This window comes from Mus caroli, unplaced genomic scaffold (genome assembly GCF_978045245.1).
Source record: "Mus caroli unplaced genomic scaffold, Mus_caroli_1 scaffold_6, whole genome shotgun sequence".
Lineage (NCBI taxonomy): Eukaryota > Metazoa > Chordata > Mammalia > Rodentia > Muridae > Mus > Mus caroli.
This window is the reverse complement of record NW_028227261.1, coordinates 148,702,224-148,720,621: the sequence shown is the minus strand read 5'-3', so window position 1 is coordinate 148,720,621 and position 18,398 is coordinate 148,702,224. Positions and strand designations below refer to the sequence as shown.

At 39.6% G+C, this 18,398-nt stretch overlaps 1 long non-coding RNA gene across 1 annotated transcript in view; it reads right to left on the bottom strand.

Annotated features, from left to right (window-relative positions):
- Window positions 1-293: 293 nt before the first annotated feature.
- LOC115030889 (uncharacterized) overlaps window positions 294-18,398 on the bottom strand; it is a 63,570-nt gene continuing 45,465 nt past the window's right edge. The window contains exon 3 of the long non-coding RNA XR_003836478.2: window positions 294-5,679. This is a non-coding gene — a long non-coding RNA (uncharacterized LOC115030889). The remainder of the gene's footprint in view (window positions 5,680-18,398) is intronic.

The following is an 18,398-nucleotide window of genomic DNA, read 5'->3' as shown; positions in this document are numbered from 1 at the left end:
TTTTAAGTAAACTTCCCTTGATAGGCATTAGCTATTGCCCGCGCTTTTATTCCCCCTGGTAAGAACACGCTCAGGGCAACCGGAATCTTCTGCAGCACAAACTTTATTGCTTACCCCATCAGGAGCCAGTGGAGAAGAGAGCCAGAGAGAGAGAGATATGGCGGAGCCCCCTCCCTTTTATGGAGGACTGTCCTCCGCCTCGGACGTGTCACTCCCTGATTGGCTGCAGCCCATCAGCCGGAGTTGTTGTCACGGGAAAGGCAGAGCACATGGCGTGGAAAGCTACCCCGGCACATGCGCAGCTTGCTTGTTTACTACTTAGAACACGGGTGTCAGTGCCATCAGCGCCATCTTGTAATGGCGAATGTGAAGGCGGCTCCTTACATCTCCCCCTTTTCTTTTATATAAGAGCAATAGGCCACCCATATTAATGAGAGTGGAGATAGAGGTCAAATCCCCAGTGTGTAAAATAGGGGCTTTACACAAAACCTCCTCCCAGGCTCATCACCCAAAGGGGTCTTGGTCCGCTCCCGTGTCGTTTTTCCTGGGGGAAGGACACTTGGACACTCAACCTTCTTGAAAGATGACATGTCTCCCTAGAATAGGCTCATATATGCCACAGAGCCCTTCTACTGCAGTGCTTAGCCATGCAACTCTCTCGGGCTGCTGAAGCACACTCACTCTATCCCGTGCAATGAGACTAGCCTCGTGGGGTGCAAGAGCTGAGTGGCCAGCGACCTATTGCTTAAGCATAGATAACCATATATCAGGGGAAGCACCATGTTCTAGTGCTGCAAGTGCCTGGGAAATAATCACCATGTCTCTCCTAGTTTGGGCCTTAAGCTTACAGACCAATCAAAGAAGCAACACTAATCCACAGCAAAGAACAGCTCCAAATAATTCCACCCCCACCCATTCTTTAAAGAAGGAAAATGTTGAAAAGATAGTCCTTAGGTCAGGGACAGGTCCAAGTGCATGGGGCAAGTCTCAATTTTCAAAGGGTCTGTTCAAATTTAGCCGTCCAATTCTGTATCTCCCAACGCTGCTCTCCCTTTGTTGTTATCGCACTGGACATCACCAAGACGAGGGACATCAGTATTCCCTTGGTCAGTCTGGATTTTTCGGGTGAGTCTTTCTGGTATCCAAAATGGGTTGTCTTTATTCTGTGGAAAAACACAAACAGCTCCCCTGGATCTTATCAAAATAGGATCCGGGCCTTTCCATTTGTTATTTAAAACATCTTTCCATTTAACCATCTCTTTGGGCCTATCTGGCTCTGAACAATGTCGTTCAGCCGCGGTATGGCCATGAGAATCAAGATTTAAAAAATTGAGTGTAAAAAGTGCTGTAGACACAGACACTCTTGGTACTCGGGGTAGAGCCTCCTCGACTCCCCCTTTCTGTTTTATTAGATGGAAGTCCAGTCAGGTGGGTCACGTCCATCTGACGGCAGAACTGTTGGAATTTTTGAGATGTATAAGCTGGTCCATTATCAGTCTTAAGTAGTTTGGGTTTTCCCCAAGCACTCCATGCCTTAAGGCAATGTTGAATCACACGTGAGGCCTTTTCTCCAGTTAAAGGAGGGGCAAACATGATGCCAGAGCATGTGTCAATGGACACATGGAGATATTGAAATTTTCCAAAGGAAGAAACATGTGTAACATCCATTTGCCAGACCTGTAGAGGTCGAATACCACGTGGGTTAATTCCCACCTGAGGAACTGGCAAGAACTCACAGCAGCTTTGACATTGAGTAACAATGTCACAGGCTTCTTTTCTTGTCAAGGAGAAACGGCGGCGTAATGTTTCAGCCGTCACATGAAAATTGTTATGAAAATTTCTTGCAGCCTCTATCGGGGATGTTAGGGCAGCAGCCACCACTTTAGTGGCTTTATCTGCCAAATCATTCCCCAGAGCCATGGGGCCAGGTAGGCCTGAATGGGCTCTAACATGAGTAATATAAACAGGAAATCTTCTAGATAACAAAACTAATTGTATCTGCTGAAAAATATTGGCAACTTTACTGGAAGGCTTAATCACTCCAGCCACTTCTAAAAGATTTACTGCATTAACCATATAACAGGAATCTTGACACAATATTAAGGGGTTCTAAAAAGGTTTTTAAAACTTCTAAAACCACTAAACACTCTACCACTTGAGGTGAATTTTCATTATATTGTTTGGATACTACTTTACCATTAGCCACATAGGCACCTATGCCAGTTTTTGATCCATCAGTATATACCACAACCCCATTTTTAAGTGGGTTTCTTACTGTTATTTGTGGAAACACAACAGATTGATTTGGGGCAAACTGTAAAATTGGATGTTTTGGATAATGGTTATCTATTTGTCCTGAAAAGGAGGTAACTAAAACTGCCCAATCATTGGATGTGGCTGCCAAGGTTTGAACCTGTCAAAAGTCCAATCTCTCTGCTCTGGAGTCAAAGCAGCAGCGTTTGCTCGGGCCTGCGTTTGTGCAGCCTCTTGCCATAGAGCTCTCCATTCCGTATATTTGCCCGTATTGGGGAGAGCGGCTTTTGCAATCATTTGCCAGTCGGCAGGAGTTAGTGCCATGCCGGCAAGCCTGTACTCTACCTGAGCATGAACACACCCACCCTTGGCTCCTTCAAAGACCGGAAATGCCTGTTGCATCTTCCTTTGTTCCTCTCTTGGAATGAACGAGTCTGCGCACTGCTGCTCTGCACACAGCCGACGCACTATGCAGGGCGGGGGCTCCGCATAGGGCGGAGGTGCACTATGACCCTGAAGCCGACTGCCCTGAGGCCAAGCAGCAAGCTGGCCTTTGCCAGCCGCTTTTGGCTTTTTTCTTGACTCAAAAGCTCGAATTTCTCTCTCATAACGAGCTGCTCCCTCCTCCAAGTCTGTTTTCTCAGAAGGGCTAATTTTTTCATCTGATTCACAGCTACTAAGAACTGGCTCTTTAAACTCGTCTCTTTTCTCCTCTTTCCTTCCAATCTCTCCCCAGGTATTCTTCCCTGACATTAACTTTTCTTTTTTCCTTTGTTTTTTCTCCTCTTTCCTTCTAATCTCTCCCCAGGTATTCTTCCCTGACATTAACTTTTCCTTGGGTTCAAGACCCGTGGAAAGGCCTGTATACTTATTTCGCGCGCCATGCTTTCTCTTTTTTCCTGCTCTCTCTCCCCGCTTTACTTCTGATAGACTGTCTTGAATTTCGTTCAGAATTCTCCACCCTGTCGTAACCGCTTGTTGACATATGAAAAGAAATAAAAGGGCTTTTAACACTAGAGAAAGTTCAAGACCAGACATACCTTGTAAAGCTGTAACAAACGCGCATCCGTTCCCCAGCTGAAGAGTTCTGAATCTACGCCGGATCCTTCTCAACAGTCTGTTTCTGGGAACACTTCATTACCACAGTTCCCCAGCTGTAGAGTTCTGAACCCACACCTGATCCTTCTCAACAGTCTGTTTCTGGGAACACTTCATTAACCGCTCCTTCTCCATGATGTAGTAGCTCGCGGGTTCCGGCACCATTTATTGCCCTCGCTTTTATCCCCCCTGGTAAGAACACGCTCAGGGCAACCGGAATCTTCTGCAGCACAAACTTTATTGCTTACCCCATCAGGAGCCAGTGGAGAAGAGAGCCAGAGAGAGAGAGATATGGCGGAGCCCCCTCCCTTTTATGGAGGACTGTCCTCCGCCTCGGACGTGTCACTCCCTGATTGGCTGCAGCCCATCAGCCGGAGTTGTTGTCACGGGAAAGGCAGAGCACATGGCGTGGAAAGCTACCCCGGCACATGCACAGCTTGCTTGTTTACTACTTAGAACACGGGTGTCAGTGCCATCAGCGCCATCTTGTAATGGCGAATGTGAAGGCGGCTCCTTACAATTAGCTAATAAAATACTTTCCACTTAGAAAACAATATACACTGAAAGATTCAAACTCTTAGCTTCTTGTATAGAAGCAGAAATGATAAAAATTTCTTATATAATGTAGACCTATATTTAGCCATACCTAGAGGCAACATTTTTCAGTGATTACAAACTCACTACAAGCAAACCCTTTACAATTATTAAGATGCAAAGGAAAAAACAAACTTTTAGATCTATAATAACTATATAAAAAGTAGGCGAGCCAAATTGTAATGCCTTTATAAATTCTACAGTCTGAATGATCCTTTATAAACTTTGAATTTGAACTTTATTAAAATAGCATCTCGCTAGACCTGCAAAGGTTCTCTTTTAGCTAAAAGAAAATTCCCCTGGAGGCAAAGAGAGGCCAGGAGAGCCTCTTTAGTCACCATTTGCAAGACAAAAGAAAGTCACACAAACCTTGCAGAGGCTGCTCTGAGCTTAGTTCCTCCTGCCATGAGGACAGATTTTAGAACTACTGAGTTTCTTTTGCAATATTAGACCATAACTACAACTTTAGGAAAGCAAAACCCAATTTCAAAACAATTTATCATCTTTAGAATCAATATTAGAAGCATTACTATCATATTACTAAGTTTGGCTGCCAATTTATACCTATGAATGCATGACAGTGCAAGCTTTAATGCTTCAGTAAAGAGACATTGCTTTAAATCTTATCTTTAAATTTACTTTCTAGGATAAGAATCACATTAAATATTATCTCAGCTAGAAGTATCTTAGGAGGCCCAGTTTTTTGGCCTGCTTATGCCACATGTTTGAAAACCTCCTGAGTTGCCAATTTAAGGCTAACCTTCTGTTACCAATGTAACAATTATTTAATCCTAACCAATAACTTATGAGCTGATTGTGAATACACGCAGAGCACATTACCAGTAAAAAAAAAAAAAAAATGAAGCAGCTAAACTTAGACCAATCAGAGAATATTAATTTTTCTAGCTATAATTATAAAATAAAAAGCACTTTGTCATTAGATAACCGCAATAATAACAAATGCAGAGAATTTTCTTAGGAAAATACCATCTATCAGCTTTTTTGTCCCAATACCATGAGGCTGCAGACTCCCTTTTTTTAAAAACCAGTTTTTCCAGCAGGGGCCCTCCTGCTGTGCCTGATCCTGGCTAAAGCATGTGGCCACTCTCAGCTTTGCTATAGCAGCAGAGAAAATATTAGCCATTTTTTATTTTTCAACACAAAACACAGAACATTCAGTCATTCAGACGACTAGACACGAACACACATGGATTGAACACGTGGACAGACCAGTGCACCAGACATTAGACAAGACCTTAGACAAAAACACAAAGAGGGCAGAGAACTTCTGCTGTAGGGACCAGAGAGAACAAAGCAGGGCGTCACCTAAAATATCTCTCTGCTTCTGGGACATTTTCCTCCCACCCGATACAGTTTCCAACTGCAGCCAATCCGCCTGATTATTAAATCCAAACCCTTTTATCTCTCTCACCTAAAAAGCAGCTTCTAGAGGCTGCAGCCAACTGCCTGTTATGTTCCTAGATCCTGATATCAAGGAACTGGTGAACCTAAGTGAATCCAGCACGCGGATTTAGCGCTGTTCCAGCTTAACCTGTACCACACCTTCTCCGGTACAAATTTTCTTTAATTCTTTTCTTCTTCCATGGAGCTCCAAACCAGCAATGTTTCTTCCAAATGTCCTCTGCCATTCCCAGGCCCCGCGTGGGATGCCAATTTGTTGGGGCCGGTCTGTGGCTTTCATGTCGGGGTTCGAGTCTGGGAGGGATCTTGGAGCTGAAAGAAAAGAGGGAATGTAGGCATGTAGAGAGAGAAAATGGAACCAAGACAGTATTGTGATCAAGGTTTAACATTAATGGAGGCGGACATGCTTTATAAAGGAGAGGGGACGTCCATTCCCAGTCACTCCAAATTCCTTGTGAAGTTGTCAGAATTGCCTTTTAACAGGAACTGGCAAAATTCACAGTTCACAGCTAACTCCCGGAAGATCTTGGAGAACCGATTTGGCCTCGGGCAGGTAGCAGGTAGTATAACATCAAAGGAGAGTGATGAGAAGCAGCACAGCAGGTGGCTCTGCCTCCTTGGCAGATGGTCTGAACCAGCCTGGCTAGGAGGTTACACTACACCTCTGGACTTAGACCACAGTTATGATATTGATCCTTATATGTTGATAATGAAAGACTTCAATACCTCACTCTCACCATGGACATGTCACCCAGACAAAAACTAAACAGAGGAATTATGAAATTCATAAACATTGTGAAACAAATAGACCTAGCAGTTATCTATAGAACATTTCACCCAAATACAAAAGAATATACCTTCTCAGCACATCACAGAACATTCTCCAAAATTGAGCACAGACTTGGTCACAAAGCAAGTCTCAATAGATATAAGAAAATTGAAATAATATCCTATCCTATAATGTCCTATCAGACAATCACAGAATAAAGTTGGATTTCTACAATAATAGAATAAACAGAAAGCCTACAAACTCATGGAAACTGAACATGTTGATATTGAATGACTAAGGCTAAGGCTAACATGTGATTTCCTGGAAGTAACCCACTATTTTTTCAATGGCTTACAATCCTCCAAATGTATTTATGTATATATCTGTTTGTATATTCACATATGTGTAGGTATAAATGTATGTATATAAGTACGCAGGAACACTGGTGGAGTTGATGAAACCGGTCCAACCAGAATGTGTTTATGTGTTTGTGCATATTGCCTATTTAAAAGAGGTTTCTTTCTGCGTGTATGTCTTTCTTTTCTTTTCTCATAAGGAGCTGATGAACTCTGAGTCTCTTGCAGGATCAGCAGAGAGACTTGCAAGAAAAGAACAAGAAGCCAGAGTAATTAATCCTTTACTTAATCCTCTGCTATTGAATAGCAGGCACTAATTGCCAGAAACCCAGAAAGATAAATATTACAAAATAAACAACATTTTAGCACTTGAAAAACTTAGTTCAGCCACCGATAATCATCAATGCTGCCCCCAGTGCTGCCTTCCAGAGAGAACTGGTGCTCAGGCAGGCTCCCAGCTGAACAAAGAAGAAATAAAGAAGGAAATTAAAGGCTTCCTAGAATGCATTGAAAAATAAGTGCACAGTGTACTCAAACATATGGGAACAATGAAAGCTATGGTAAGAAGAAAGTTCATAGCTCTAAGTGGCTTCATAAAAATGAAAGGGAGGGAGGGAGGGAGGGAGAAAGGGAGGAAGGGAGGGAGGGAGGGAGGGAGGGGAAGGAAGGAAGGAAGGAAGGAAGGAAGGAAGGAAGAAAGAAACAAAGAAAGAAAGAAAGAAAGAAAGAAAGAAAGAAAGAAAGAAAGAAAGAAAGAAAGAAAGAAAGAAAACCTAAAATAACCTATTATTAAAAGAATATTTCCCATGAGTATTATAAATAAAATTCTATATAATGTTTATATATACTTACAATAATTGACATATACATCATTTAAGGAATATAACTACTATATAAAATATAACTGTAAATAAAGTGTTGCATTATTAACATCTCATTCCTTTGATTTAGTTATTTATTTCTTGGTGCTATGGATAGTCTATGGCTTGCACATTCCATGTGAAGCACATCCCACACTGTGGGTAACCCCAGTAATCTCCTATCTAAATCTACAACATCTCTAACATTCTACATTCCTTTCTTTACCTTAATACTTTTCTTTCTCTGTCTCTGAGTGAGTGACTCTCTGTGTACTCTCATTTGAGGAGGGGCTTTTTTGGTTCAGTTCTAGAGTTTAAACCTAGCAGTATTCATATACTAGCATTCTAGTAATAAATTAAATCACTGCTCTCTAGGATTTTTTTTTTAAGGAAGGGTCTTACTATGAAGCCCCACCTGGCTTAGAAATTACTGTACAGTAATTTATCAATATATGAAGGAAGGAAAAGAAGAAAGGGAAGAAAGAAAGAAAGAAAGAAAGAAAGAAAGAAAGAAAGAAAGAAAGAAAGAAAGAGAGAGAGATCTCATACTAGCAACTAGCATTATACCTGAAATCTCTAGGGAAAAAAAGAAAAGAAAATGCACCCAAAAGAAAGAGACTACAAAAACTAATCAAACTGAAGGCTAAATCAATAAAAATAGAAGCAAAGAGAACAATAGAAGGAATCAATGAAACAAACGGTTGGTTCTTTGGGAAAATCAGCAAGATAGACAAATAATTATCTAAACTTATTAAATGACAAAAAGAGAATATCCAAATTAACAAAATTAGAAATGAAAAGGAGAACTTAACAATAGACCAAGAAAATCCAAGGAATCATACTTTGGTATACTTCAGGTCTTACTTCAGAATCCTGTACTTCACAAAATTGAAAAATCTAAAAGAAATGGATAGTTTTCTGTATAGATACCACTTACATAGAAGCACTTATCAAAGGTTTCCCCACCCAAATTAAATAACTAAATAAAAAAGAGCAGGCAATTTTAGTGCAGGATTCTACCAGACATTCAAAGAAGAGCTAATACCAGTATATCTCAAATTATCCTATAAAATAGAAACAGAAGGAACTCGCCAAAAAAAAGTAAATTTTTTTATAAAGCCATAGTCATCCTGATACCCAAACTACACAGAGACTCCACAAAGTAAGAGAATTACAAACCAATCTCTTATAAACATTCATATAAAAACATTGATAAAATATTTGCAAACCATATACCAGAACACATTAAAAAAGATCATCCACTATGATCAAGTAGGCTTCAGGCCAGAGATGCAGAAATAGTTCAACATATAAAAATGTATCAGTGAAGTCCATCATTTAAACAAATTGAAAAAAAAAAAAAAGAAAGAAAGAAACCACTATCATCTCATTAGATGCTGAAAACACCTTTGACAAAATCCAACACAATTTCATGATAAAAGTCTTGAAGAGATCAGGAATACAAGGCACATACCTAAATATAATAAAAGCAATATACAGCAAGCCTATACCAACATCAAATCAAATGAAGAGAAAAATCAAAGCATTTCCACTAAAATCAGAAACAAGACAAAGCTGCTCACTCTCTCCATATCTATTTACTACAGTGCTTGAAGTTCTAGCTACAGCAGTAAGACAATGAAAGGAGCTCAGGGGGATACAAATTGGAAAGGAAGAAGTCAAAGTTTCATTATTTGCAGATAATATGATAGTATACAAAAGTGACCCCAAAAATTCTACCAGGGAACTCTTACAGCTGATAAATACCTTCAGCAAAGTGACTAGATACAAGATTAACTCAAAACAATCAGTATTCCCCCTATATATGAATGATGAACAGACTGAGAAAGAAATCATGGAAAAATCACCCTTCATAATAGCCACAAATAATATAAAATGTCTTGATGTAACTCTAACCAAGAAAGTAAAAGACATGTATGAAATTAATTTCAAGTATTTGAAGGAAGCAGTTGAAGTAAATATTAGTAGATGGAAAGACCTCCCATGCTCATGGGTTCACAGGCTTAACAGTAAATATGACCATCTTACCAAAAGCACTTCCCCATCAAAATTCCAGCACAATTTTACAGACCTTAAAAGAACAATCCTCGACTTCATATGGAAAGCTCTGATTTCAAGCTCTACTACAGAGTTGTAGTAAAAAAAAAAAAAAAAAAAAAAAAAAAAAAAGCAACAACAACAACAAAAATCCCAACAACAACAGCACCTGCATAGTATTGGCATAAAAACAGACAACTTGAACAATGGAACTGAATTGAAAACTCAGATGTTAAGTCTACACACCCATAGACACCTGGTAAAGAGAGAAGCCTGAATTACACAATGGAACAAAGAAAGCATCATCAACCAATGGTGCTCCCGCCTGACGTTTTCCCTCCTCCCCTTCAGAGCTGCCTGTCCTATCTCCTTAGCCCTCCTCTCAGCCTCCTCCTGCAATCTCAGAGCTTCTCTAAGCCCAACTAAACTTTCTCTCAACTTCTTGGAACTTACAGGAACTCTCCCCATCAGTGTTCCACTTTGCAACCTTTTCTCTTTTCCTCCATGGACTCAGATTTTATTAAAGCCTTGCTATGTTACTACAAATAGTTTGGCCTAAGTTCAGATAGATCAATGCCCAAAGATTGGTATACGTGATTTTCAAATTCTCTCATAAGGTAATAACTTCCACCACTGTACAAACAAATGTTTTATACCTCTTATACCTAAATAAATCTCTTATGCTTTAAATTACAATACTTCCAAAAATATAATTTTAGAAAGAACACACTTCCAAAAGCCTCTTATCTCTAAGATTTTTCTAATTTCTACCTTTAAAAAAATTTTTATAAAAGTCTATGATTTATCTGTGCTCTGCTCTTTAAAAAAAGAAAATCCCTTAAAACAATGCTGTAAACTCTATCTCAGAATTTGGAACTTCATTGAGTATGGTTAAAAAAAAAATCTATAAAATCTGTAACAAAAAATCTGGCTTAAAAGTTATAGCAAAAGGTTTATAGTCTTAAAAAAAGTCCATATATGGGTAATATAAACTTGTACTACTTTACATATATAAATTAATATATATTATAAACAAGTATTCTTATATTCTTAGCATACCTATTCAAATTAGAGTTGAGATAGATGATTGAGAGACTGATTTAAACTCTTGTTTAGAATATTCTGTATATGTAACTTAGATCCAACTCCTGTTTAAAGAATTGACCTGCCCCCTTAAAAATAGATATTTTAAATAGCAACCACATGGTTGACAGCTATCTTTTTTTTATATATAAAACCAGCAAAAATATTTATTACTTTCCCTTCAGTAAACTTTGTTCCATGGAAATTAAATAGTTGCTATTTGTAATGTACAGTTTAGGGAAATACTATATATGTTAATTTCTATAGTAATACATGGAAAAACAAAGTAATGCATATGACTTAGTAGTAGAATTTTCCCTTTTCTACTCATAGCTCAGTGACTACAAACAAAGTAAAAACATCTGTGTAGGTAGGGAGATATGAGAAGAATTTGTGGGGACAGGTGCACTGTCATACCAAACTGATATCAGCTTGGTAGCATAGTTAATATGTATTTATTATATGTACATGTTTGGAAGAAAGTCTTAAGTAGACATCAGAAGGTTCAAGTGAATCAGGTCAAAGGATTTAACTTCTATGAGCTCCACGAGCAAATCTGTGCCCTTGACATGCCCAATTTCTGGACATCTGCAACTCTTGTCTTGTGCCTACTGTCTTCATTTTCTTTTTCTTTTTTTTATTACTTTCCTTATTTACATTTCAAATATTAAATCCTTTCCTGGTTTCCCCTCTGAAAACCCCCTATCTCATCCCCCTTCTCCTGCTCACCAACCCACCCACTCCTGCTTCTTAGCCTTGGTATCCCCATATACTGGAGCATAGAGCCTTCACAGGACCATGGGCCTCTCCTCCCATTGATGGCCAACTAGGCCATCCTCTGTTACATATGCAGATAGAGCCATGAGTCCCACCATGTGTTTTCTTTGGTTGGTGGTTTAGTCCCAGGGACCTCTGGAGATACTGGTTAGTTCATATTATTGTTCCTCCTATGGGGCTACAAACCCCTTCAGCTCCTAGGGTACTTTCTCTAGCTCCTCCATTGGGGACCCTGTGCTCTGTCCAATGAATGACTGTGAGTATCCACTTCTGTATTTGGGTTGACAGCTATCTTTAGCAAGGTTAAATGGTACAAGCCAAGTAACTTCAGCAACATCTTAAGATAACCACATGGTAAACTAAGGCAGCACCTATGAAGCTCCTTGGTCCTACAGAACCTTCTGTGTATCGTTGCACTTGCTTTTCAGTCTAAGGAGACAACACAGGCCTCTGAAGTAGTTTAGATTCGTATGAATTTTCTAAGGTTTATAAATTCCTAAGGTTATAAATTGGACTCAGTTTAACAAAAACTGATTTAGAGATGATTGCTTAACCACTTACATCATTGTTAACTGTTCCACACCAGGCTTCTAGAAAACTTAAATAAGAAACATGTTTGAATAAGGTATCTTTAATAATTTATAAATTCCTAAAGTCTACTCAGGTTAACAGTAACTGACTTAAAGATGAATGTCTACCCTTTTTGTCTTTGCTGACTTTGTAAACCTTTGGCTACTTGTGTAAACTGTCTCAAACAAGAAACTGATATTCTAAAATTGTGCTCTATAAAATGATTAAGTTCCCAGCCTATCTATGCACTATATTTATGGTTTTATAAACCTTCTAGTCTCTCTATGGAGTGTATTTATGGTTTAAAGTTTACTACATTTCTGATTTAAAGTTCTATTTTGATGCTAAAGGATCTTCAACTAAATCTTCAACTTGTACAGAAAATCTCTTATAAGCACAACCTGTCAATAAAAAGCTTATTATAGCCAATGAGCTGAGGCAGAAATAGGAGGTGGAATATGCTTCAAGGAGAGCTGCAACATGGAGGAGACAGACATAAGGCAGCAGGTAGCTTAACTGAAGATAGAATAAAGGAGAGATTTGCCCCAGGAACTTTGAAGAGACAGACATAAGAAGACAAGGACAGGAAAACAGTCACATAGCTGAACCCAAATTAGAATAAAAGAGATAATTTAAAAATAAGTCAAATCTTATGACCTAGGCATTTATTAATAAATAATTAATTTCAGAGTTGTAATTCCAGAAACAGGGGCTAGGAGAAAAAAAAAAAAACTTGGTTACTTTTTTACATCGACTCTAATTTTTAAGGCTCAAATTTAACAGAGATAAAGCTTAAAATTCCTAACCTTATAAAAGTTACCAACTTGTAAACTGTTATATAATTCATTTAATGGCAAGTTTTATTTAGCTTCTTGCTTATGTTTTCAAGGTTGAGTCTAAAACAATAAAGTTTATTTAAATTCAGGTATATGTAATAGATGATTCTCAAACTCTTCAGAGATCTGCCGAATATGGTATTTAAAATGTTTAATAGCTGGGGCAATGTTGGTGCATGACTTTGGGAAGAAGAATCAGGTGGATCTCTGAGATAGAGGCCAGCCTAGTCTACAAAGCAACTTCTAGGACAGCCAGAGCCACACAGAGAAATCCTATGTCAAAACAAAAACAAACAAAATGTTTAATTAAAAAGTTTGCAGGGGGCTGGAGGGAATGGCTCAGCAGTTAAGAGCACTGGCCACTCTTTCAGAGATCCTGAGTTCAAGTTCCAGTAACCACATAGTGGCTCTCAACCATCTGTAATGGGATCTGATGCCCTCTTATGACATTCAGGCATACATGCAGATAGACCACACACACACACACACACACACACACACACACACATATATATATATATATATATATATATATATATATATATATATATATATATAAGTTTGCCATGCCCTCAATCCTTCCCCCAACTATTCCATAAAAGTCCCTCACATCCATACAATGTTTGGCTGTGAGTATCTATATCTGTCAGCTGCTGGGTAGAGCCTCTCAGAGGACAGTTATGCTAGGTTCCAGTCTACAAACATAACAACAGAGTATCACTAATAATGTCAGGGATTGGTGCTTATCCATGGGATGGATCTCAAATTGAGCTAGTTATTGGTTAGCCATTCCTTGAGTCTCTGTTCCATCTTTGTCCCTGCATTTCTTTTAGACAGGTAAATTTTGGGGTTGAAAGTTTTGTGGAAGGATTGAAGACCCTGAAGGGGATAGGAACTCCACAGTAAGACCAATGGAGTCAACAAACCTGGACCCTTGTGAGCTCTCAGAGACTGAGCCACCAACCAAAGAGCATGCATCGACTGGACCAAGGCCCTGGGCATGTATGTAGCAGACATGAAGCTCAGTCTCCATGTGGGTCCCTCAACAACTGGAGCAGAGACTGTCAATAAAGCTGTTGCCTGATCGTGGAATCTGTTCCCAAACAGGGCTGCCTTGTCTGGCCTGTGGGAGAAGACACACACCCAGCCCTGCAGACACTTGATGAGCAAGGCCCAGCGGGTGGGGTAGGAATACTCAGGAGGGGGTCCACCCTCTCAGAGGAGAAGGGGAGGGAGGATGGAAGGAAGGACTGTGAGGGGTTGACCTCGAATGGGATAAAAAATAATAAATTAAAAAAAAAACCATAATGGGGGGCGGGGGGCTTGCTGTGATAGACAAAAATGCCAGTTCTAGCAGCAACCATAAGGTCTCCAATGAAGACAATGAGGCGCCAAACTATATCACCTGAATTGTGGTAACATTATTCACTGGGAAAAACTGTCCCAGGCCGCGCCTGCTGCCAGAGTTCTGCCCAAACCGTGGGCACTATTGGATTGGTTGCCATACTGTGCCTGATCAGTTTTCCCAGGTCCCTTCACCACAGAAAAAGTTCTCAGATCTTCTAGGTCTGGAAACTGAAAGCCAATGCTGCTCTGTGTAGCAGCTGAAGATTAAATGCTGTCCTGCTTGACAGCTGAAGACCTCTGCCCTCAACGAAGCCACGGAGACCATAAGTCACTCATTTAAGTTGACAAGCCATTTGGATTACACTTCCTGCTATAATTAATCAATTGAAAATTCCCAGATATAGGACAACATTGACTGGCTAACTGTATGCTCTCATAACAGCAGGCATACCAGCTCCTTCCCAGAGGCTGCAGTTCCTTGTTAATTAATTTAAATCGGGTCTCAGGCCTCACTTTTCCAGAGCTGCTAAGTCTCCTGCGAAGAAAGGCAGTTTACCTTGCTGAGAGTCTTCACAGTGATAAAGACAGACTCACAAAACAGGTTTCAAAGATTCTTTTATTTAAAGTAACTTGCTTTACAATAACCGCTCTCAGGAATCCATCACCTTCTGAATGGAAAAAAGGAAACAAACAAACAAAGAGAAGGTGTGAGGGCTCCTAAGGGATTGAGGCTTTTATTATGCATATAAGGGAGAGCCTAGGCAGAGCCTGAGACTTCACTGCCTGGATTGCGGTGGGCAGCATGCTAGGAGCGACAGGAAGGGGGGGGGGGCAGGTCCCTAGAAACAGAAGGACACTCAAGGAATCTCTGATTAACATTTTTCTCTAAATCAGTAAGTGAAATAAAAATTCAGTTATCCTGGCTGCTTTAAAATTGCTTTCTAAACCTTAAAGGATTATGAAATGAATAAACAGCAGCTGCAAATTTCATATTAGCAGTTCATCCTTTTGTTAATCAAACTCAACTTTACAGTTCCACACGGAACACTAGTCACAGCAAGATAGTTGATCCCCTCACCCTGTATATTTTATAAACTGGAGACTTCCTGTGTAACAAAAGATTAGAAGTTTGGTGCTGGGGCTCAAGTTAGAGCTCAAGGCTCTGTGTTGATGCTGGTGGGCCCTCTTGTGGAAATGTGTCACACTGAATAAGTTTTGGCTTCTTTTTTTTTTTTAAATGTGGGAGCATAATCACAAACCAAGGAATAGTTTTAACAATTAAGATGTAGCTTGCAAAATCTTTTCATACATACACACACACACACACACTCCACTGACTGAACTTGTATTCACCACAAACCTCTGCAGATTTTTTTAAGATTTATTTATTTTATGTATATCAGTACACTATAGTTGTCTTTAGACACACTGGAAGACGGCATCAGATCCCATTAGAGATGGTTGTGAGCTACCATGTGGTTTCTGGGATTTGAACTCAGGACCTCTGGAAGAACAGACAGTGTTCATAACCTCTGAGACATTTTTCTAGCCCCAGATTTTGTTAAAGAGAAATAGCCAAGCCAGACACAACTGGGTCCAGCTTTTCTTGGCAACATAAAGTAAAAACAGTTTACAGTGGAAAGGGATAACAAAGATAACTCATTGTTATTGTTCTTAAATGTTAAATGTTATATTAGTTGGTTTTCTTGTGCTAAATAAATAAATAAATGAGAGAAGCAACTTGTGGGTGGACGCTGTGGCTCAGTTTCAGGTGGGAACAAATCCATGGAGAATGTGGAAGGATTGTTAGCAGGAGAGAGGCAGTTGTTAGTAGTGAGATTTTGAGATGTAGATTGTTCACGTTAGCAGATCAAGAAGCAGAGAAAAGGACCAGATTAAGGCTAAGCAATAAGGCTCAGAATCTAGCCCTACTGGCCTTTGCCTGACGGCTAGGCCTAATAACACAAAAGTTCTAGCTCCTAGAACAGTTCAATCAGTTGGAGATCAAGTATTCAATTGCACAAACTTGCAGAGAGCATTCTTGATTCAACACTAACAGATAGGGAACTTGAGTTTCAGAGTTAGGAAGAGAAAACTCCCATCCTCACCCCGGGACAGCCTATCATAGTAGATACCAGGGAGAAAATGCATGTCAGAATGCTCACACTGTGAGCCTGGTTGCTGAGCTTACCTGGGACCTTGCATTAGAGAAAACATTGAAGATATGAAGATGTAGAGTCTGAATTCTCTATCTCGCAGGATTTGGGGAGCTGCTATGGACTGCACGGTGTTGTACTGCTAATTCATATATTTAAAACATGAAGCTCTAGTCCCAAAGATAACATTGTGAAGTAGAGATATGGGAAGCAATTCAATCCTGTTCACAACATGGGTATCCTTATTTGGATAGACACTACAACAATCTCTTTCCCAACACCACAGTTCAAGGACATAGTAAGAATGCAGCCATCAAAATTTCAGGAAAGACGTCTTGGCCAGAACCCACTGGCCATCTTGACTTTTCAGTTTCTAGAACTACAACACAATAAACATCAGTGCTTAAAAGCCCATCTGTGTGCTGCTTTGTTATGGCAACTAGTTATACAGCCCCCAGCCCAAATCTAGAGAAGCCCAGAGTTACCAAATGAAATGCCATGGTCCTTCACTGGGGTGATCTTTAAGTCAGTGAAGCTCAATTACCGCTTTCTCATACTGCGTGAGGGTTGAGAAACGATGAAAGTGGTGCTCCAGGTGGATGTTTCCCAGCCCTTTTCAGAGCCAAAGTCACACAAGACATGAAAGTCACAGACAGAGGTTCAAGGCTTGTACCTCCACACACCATACTGCTTCACTAGAGCTGAAAACTTCAGAAGCTCAGCCCAACCTCAGTCTACCCTGTGGATGCCAGGGAGATTCTGTGGTTGGGAGTTTGTGTAAGCTCAAATGGTGTCAGATCTTTTGATCAAAAGAAGCCACAAAAACCCTAGAGACTCTCTTGCACAAGGGGTATGTCTTGGAAACAACCGAAACAGATGATACAAGGTCCCTGCATAAGACTGACAGGAGGCTTGCACAGTTCTGAAACTGCTGATAACAGTTCTGACTTCTGTATCCAGCCTGACTAAGGGAAGACCACGGTGGTCTTACATCATGGTATTTGCTAGTCTTAAACTTTTTCTGTTCATAACACTAATGCCTCACAATTTTTACACAATTCCAGGGAATAAGTATACAAATAAATATACAATATCTATAAATATATATAAGTATATATAAATAAGTATACAAATAAAAATGTTCTTAGAATTTTATTTTCAAGCAATTATTTGGTGTGCAAATAATTTTCTCACTAATTAAAAAGGAAAACAAATTCATATACTGAGAAGATAAATACAGTTGTTTTATATAAAAATACATTTTCATTAAAGATTTGATATTAGAGAGCGTATATCATCACTGTTTTTAAAAATGGATTGCTATTTTGATTTTATCATTGTCAATACTGAGAATATTATTTAGTACAAATATGTAGGATAAGACATAGAAGTGTTTTTAGGACCATTTAGGAAGTTGTTGGAAATTCTGTCCTGATTGCAATTTTTTCACGTTTCAAGTCAGTGACTTAAACAGCAGGTTTGTTTTTTTTTTTAAGTCAAACATTCTAACATAATACAATCTAAAAATGTAGTAATCTAACATTCCATGCTGATGAATGATAATTAGAAACCACAAAGCCTTTGTCTTCCATGTTTATACCACTATGTTTGACAAGAGCAGGAAAGATGGTATGTATAGTAATTATACTTTAATTCAGTCTCAACTGACAGACAACAGTCTCAACTCAGGTCAAGCTATTCCAGACAGCATTGTTTGGCACAGCAGGGCAGGGCAAACCTTTGTGATTAAAGCCAAGGCACGTTTGTGATTAAAGCCAAGGCTTCAGTGACACATGACTCAAGATGGGACAGAACTACCAGAAACACCTCAGACTCATTCTGCATTTGGTTTTGAATTACTTTTTGTTGCTATGTATCCAGAAACTTTTACTCTTGGCTTTTTTTTTTTTTTTCACCTACAATTCAGTTACTAAGCAGCATAAAGGTTGTGCTTTGCTCAAGGAAACATGAATGGTACTAGCCCACATCACTTGCAGGATGAAATTCTCAGCCCTGAGTTGGATTACTATCTTAGGGTTTCATTGCTGTGAAGAGACACCATGTCCAAGGCAACTCTTATCAAGGACTGGCTTATAGTTTCAGAAGTTCAATCCATTATCATCATGGTGGGAAGCATGGCAGCAGCCCTGCAGATATGGTGCTGGAGGACCTGAGAGCTCTACACCTTGATCCAAAAGCAACCAGGAGCCAAAAGGAGG